The following is a 6,161-nucleotide window of genomic DNA, read 5'->3' as shown; positions in this document are numbered from 1 at the left end:
AAATGCAACCACAAGTCCCAGGAGACAGCATTATAATCTGGGAACTGTGGCTTCAAAATCCCAAGGCTTGGACTTGGACGTAACCATGGTCCTGGACGTATCCATAAGTTCCTAACGCCGCGCCACGACAGGCCGATGCTCCTCGCTCGAGCGAGGCGTGTAGAAGATAGGCAAAAAGAATTTGGGATCGTGATGGTGGATCAAGGACATTTGCCGATTTCAGAAAAAATGATTGGCCAAGCCTCTTCCTATTACCGATGGATCAAGTATTTTGTTTCGTCTGAGAGATTATCTTCAACTCTTTTAGATACTTACATTATCGAATGCGAACACATCTTAGATTCGATCATTCCGTAAATAAATTTCACTCTTACCCGACATTTTTGCATGAATTACCTAGACAATAAATCATTTCGGGTCTTTAAGCAGTTCAATAACCATCTTAAAGACCCTTAATGACTCGTTCATTCACTGTCTGTGGAAATACTGCCTGTGTGACGTCGGCTTTTGCCAGTATCCGGACGGAAAGTCATTGGAGGAGGGGGAGACTATTAGATCGATACTGTTCCCCAAGGGCCTTTTTTGTTTACCGGGAGAAGGCACGCTGTGTTATGGACTCGTGCCAACTGCATCAACCGGTCACACATACATATTACTACTCATATTCTTCATAAACAGTAATCATAGGCCGCCTCATCTGGTTAGAATTTTTCCGACAACATTTGAACAGTTATTTACATCAGTTGTGAAATACAGTGGCGCAGCGAGGGGGGATTGTGGGGGATAAACCCCCCCCCAGAGCTCAGAGAATTTTAAAAGTTTAATCCATTTTACTTAAATTGACATATTACTTATGGAATAATGTAAGGATTATAAAAATATCCTTCAGAAGGTCGTAAAACTTACCATTTATGTTAAATTTTTCTAGGGGAGGGCCCCCGCACCTCTCGCTTCCCCTGGTGGCTATTCCATACCCCCTAACTCACCAGTATTAGTTGTGCCTGAAACCCCCCTAGCCTCAATTCCTAGCTGCGCCCCTGGTGAAATATGCCACGAAGACATCATTCGCATTAGTAGGAGTTTGAATCCGGATACCATTTGCACCAGCAAGCCATACCTGATCGGCAATCTGGAGATACGGGTTTGATCCCCGGCTAGGTAAAATTATTTTTTCATGGCAAATATCACCCTCAGTGTGAATAGCTTTGAGCCCGGGCGCTGACTGGATTTAAAGTAACTTTTCACATGCCGTGAAGGTCGGATCCAGGATTATTTCTAGGGAGGTGGGGCACAAGGGTCTGACAGGCAAACGGTTGAACAAACGGTCTTCTCATATTTGGGGTTAAGAACAGCATACAATAGTTACTGTACGCAGTGACGCAGCGAGGGGGGTTTTGGTCCCAGAGACCAGAGAAATTTTTTGATTTAATCTATTTTCATTAATTGCATTGGTATCACTAATAGAATAGTCTAAGGATTAATAAAGTATCCCTCAGAAAGCCGTAAAACTCGCCATTTTGAACCGTTTATCTAAAGATTCCGCAATTTATTAATCTCGCACATACCGCTTATCCTGGTGGGTACGGTATTAGTTGCACCTAAATCCCCCCCCCCCCAGCCTTAATTCCTAGCTGCGCCCCTAACTGTACGAAATACACTTTTTATTTGAAGATGAGAGTTATTAATATGAAAATATTAATTAATAACACATTAATTAATGACTGTTTTCTTTTATGCTTTCTTTAGATAGCATGTATTTTTCTGTCATTAACTCACCGTCAATAGCGAATAAATCAGTACTACGGATTGTTTTCACCTTCGCATGGCATACTCTCTGTCGCCTTAATGATTTTATGACTTACGCGTCATACCATCTCTGTTCGCTTCCTTCTTTTTAAATTTTTCTTAGGATATAACTTTTGATTCTTTAATTTACGTGCGAAAGAGGAGCTTTTCAAGTACCTTTTACGTTTTACTCAATGACTGATTATAATCATTATTATAATTAATATAACTAATATAATTATACGAAACAAAACGAACGTAACGATAACGGGACCGTATTAAAAATCTTGTCTATGTTTTAAGCGTGCTTTGAAACAGTTAGTTCACCGGAAATGCGCCGGATATTTCACTATTTATGCATATTTTTAATAAGAAATTCGATTCCGGGGAAGTCCCTAAGGCCTGCTCAGGATGGGATGGGGTGCACATGGGAGATTGCATTTCGTAAAAATTTCTGGGGGCTTGTATCCCAGAACTCCCACGATGTCCATTGCTCCACAATAGTAAACAATAATAAGCTGAACCCAAAATGCCAAAAGAACCTGAATGTTTACATCCGTTGTATATTGAGTTTTGCGAAATCTCTGTCAAGCCTGTGGTCTGTTAAGTGAGGGCTGTTGTGTGCATTCCACTCAAGTTGAAGGTACAAAAATGAAGTATTTCTTGTTGGTAAGTAATCGAGTAAAAGTAACCGGGTTACTCGTAACGATTACTTTTGCAATAATTTGTGTTTTTAACGATTTAGGTAATGTAATTTTTATTTGTAATTTACTTCTTACGGTGAAAGAGGAGTCGTTACTTTCGTTGTAATCGTTGCTTGCTCGTAATCGATGATTACTTTTCACTGATGTCCTACGACTGATTTCACTGATTTAACTAGATCTACAGATAATTCAAGTCCTTGAGTGCCATAATTTGCTTTTTTAGGTTCATCTACTCTTATGCTCTAGCCTACTGATGATGAGTACAAAGTATGACACCCCTTGTGTTGTTGTAGCAGTTATAATTCTACAATATCTATTTTAGGTATCGCAAGTAAAATTACAACTTGATCAATTTCTATAACTCAATTATTCAAAATTTTACTTCAATTTGCGACAGTTGCTAAGTGGACAATCTTACAAAAAGTAATTGTTATTGATACTGAAATTTTACTGATTACTTTACAAAATCAGTAATTTGTACTCGTAATTGGTTACTTTTTACAACGTAATTGTAACTGAACCCAGTTAATTTTTCTCGGTAATTTAACCAAAACTGCTTGTTTTCAGGAACAAAAATACCCATCTCTGCTTCATTATCTTGCATTATTCCCCGGAGATTCTTTTGCCTACGCTGCTACTCGCAAAAAAGATTATTTGATTTTAGCGCCCATCTCCGTCTGCCTTTGCAAAATCTACCCCTCCAGCATCTCACCCATAAACTTGCCGATACCACTCAATACCTCCTCTGTCCACCATATCTTTAGTGGATTTCCCTCATGTAGGTTCTCTCGCATGTTACCGTTTCTATGGTTTCCTTCTCTGTTTTCCGTATATTTCGGAATGCTGTTTGCTTTGCTCCGCTCTTCCTTCAAAGCGCCTCAGACTACAATATGTATGTAGGTACTCATTTCCCAAACTAATTATTTTAGGTGAACAAGACTCATAGACGTTTTGAAAATTTTTAAAAATTGAAAGTACGTATGTTGCAGTTCCAGGGTTGGTCCATGGAATTAATTAATGTTGAATGAAAAACCCGGTATCCGTAATTACATGAGATATTCATTGGTAAATCTTAGGGAATATGTAATTTCATTTTTAGACGAGATATTTCGCGGTGGAATAAATATATTGGGTAAAATCGAGGTTCGATTGTTACGTTAAATAAAGAAGGATATCAGAGGCGTGAATGAAGCTCACGGAATGCTTAATTTCACTTTCACTAGTTGCAATAAAGTGTTTTTCACTATAAATTAGACAAGTAATATGAGATTTGACACATTGGAGAGTGAAAACATCATCTTCATCCGTCCTCGACTCAAATATGGGCGATCTGGAGCGATCCACACTACCCATTAGTGCTTACATTATCACTCTCCTCATAATTTTCTTGATTCATTTCGACCTTGATCTTTCTACACAGTTTTTCTCGCTTGCTCCCTTTTGTTTTTAAGACTCATTATTTTCGGAATGGCTTCTAAAGGTTTAATATTGTCAACTACTTGTGGACGTATGAATATTTTATATAGGCTACACTTTTGCATTGCGATTGCAATCTGTCTCATAAGTTTTTAGCAGGAACTTCTCATTGGATCGCGTATGGAACCATCTTATTTAATACAACTTTCATGGATAAAAATTTTATTAACGCTTTCGCCAATTATTTTTAGGACTCAAGAGAAAAAATAATACATTTTCCCCTGTAAATTCAATCTCATTGTCCGTGATTTGTGCTTTCATTCCTGATAAAGATCTCTTTTTTAATCGCATTTTATGTGGATAAAGGGATTTTATAGGTAATTATAGTTGTGGTAGTGGCTCATGCATCGCCCGTTAGAACGTAATTATTAAAGCCAATCATTATAATTGAAAAGGAAAGACATCCATTAATATAATTTCATTAATGTTTTGGTATTACCATGGCTTATCATTTTAAATGAATTATTAGAAAAATCCACGAATTCACCCCTACTGCTAAATTGCTGCTTCGATTTGTCTTTAATATTATTCGGAAAAATTGTGTTTCTTTTTATCTCTATAACCTGCAGATTTTGATCACCTAAAACTCATTTTCTGATGCTTGTACCACAAAAGATTAATTTCTACGCGCATTATAAATTGATCTTAGTACTTTTAAATGGTGTGCCTCCTTAGCCTGCTTTCTTGTTTTTTCCGATTTTTACGCATCTTTCCTAATGATGGAACAAGTTTTTTCCTTGTACAACTCACGATTCACCACCGCTGATGAATTTTTCACGAACGGCTTGCTTGATGATATCATCTAGTTCACGATATGCTAGCCCGACGTGGAAGTGGTAATGATATGGTTTGGTATGATTGCTGGGAAATAATTCATAACATTTTTTCCGCTTTTTCGAACTCTGGTGATCCCACTTTCCGGTTAGAGGCAAGATCATGATCGAAATTATGTGGATGACACATGCAGGAGAAGTATACTCAGTAACCAACGTACCTATTCTTAGTCATTATCATTGAAAGCATTTTGACCGTGAATGTTGACTGCAATGGAGAATGAGTACTGCAAAGTAAGGAAGACCGGCAATAATATATCTAAGAAGCCCTGAGAAAGATGAGGACGAAACAGGCGAAGTTTGTGCGAGAGGAACTAGGGAGATCAAAGAAAAGTAAAATAAATTTATCGCGTAGGATATAAGAAAGTGGAATTTAGAACAAGTAGAAAGTAATTGTGTTAATATATACATGTAAAATCTATCCTTTATGTGATTATTTTAGCGATAAACCCCAAAAATTCAAGGTATGTGAAATTAAAGATAAGTCTGATGAGAAGTATCGAAAAAATGTTTCAAAAGTTTATTTTTTCATTGCCAGTATTTTCAAATGGTAAATTTAAACTAATACTGGACGAATAATAACGTTTAGCTTGGAGGAGGAAGAGGTGCGAGTAGGGGAGAGGATAAGAATGGTCTTAATTCGCGGGAAAAAAGGGAGGAAGACGATTTCTGCGGACATTGGTACTTTCCCGGCGGTATTTGAAGGCAGATAATTTGTTTCTGATGATAAAAGCGATGGAGAAGGTTACATGGGCAGGTATATTAGAAAATGATAGGGTATACCAAAGATAAGGAGAAGAAAAGGAACTGTGGAGACCCATACGCCAGAGAGGGACCCGGTGGTGGCCATTTTATGAGGCATGGCAAACACGTGAGGAATATAAGGGAGGGAAAAATTGAAGGATAAGTCCCACAGGGAAGACATAGAGATTAGATAAGTACTTGGGTCAGATGTAGAGGAACGCAGGGAAGGACACTAGGGAGCTGAAGGGGCTATCCAGGAAAGTGGAGAGCTGCAGTTTATCAATCTTAGGTTTTACAATGCTATGAATGAATGAAAAATAGTTTATCTGAATGCATCCGAATGAGTTTTGTCCGCTGGTAATGCTCCAAAAACGCGTTCGTTATGAATAAGCATCAGGAATCCTCCCAATAAATCAGAAGGGCAGCCAACCAAAAGAAGGTTATACTTTCAGCGGGAACTTTAAATAAGGAAACTTACATTTGGGGCATGCTTCTCTACTTAAGGAAGGCATGGACAATGGCAGCAGCGGAGAAATCAAGGGTACAGGGTAGAGGCTTCCGAAGTGTGGTGTTACAGAAGAATGATGAGTATCAACTGGATCGACCGAGTTAGTAATGA

Source organism: Ischnura elegans, chromosome 5 (genome assembly GCF_921293095.1).
Source record: "Ischnura elegans chromosome 5, ioIscEleg1.1, whole genome shotgun sequence".
Classification (NCBI taxonomy): Eukaryota; Metazoa; Arthropoda; class Insecta; order Odonata; family Coenagrionidae; genus Ischnura; species Ischnura elegans.
The sequence above is the reverse complement of the archived record's forward strand: the minus strand, read 5'-3'. Positions refer to the sequence as shown.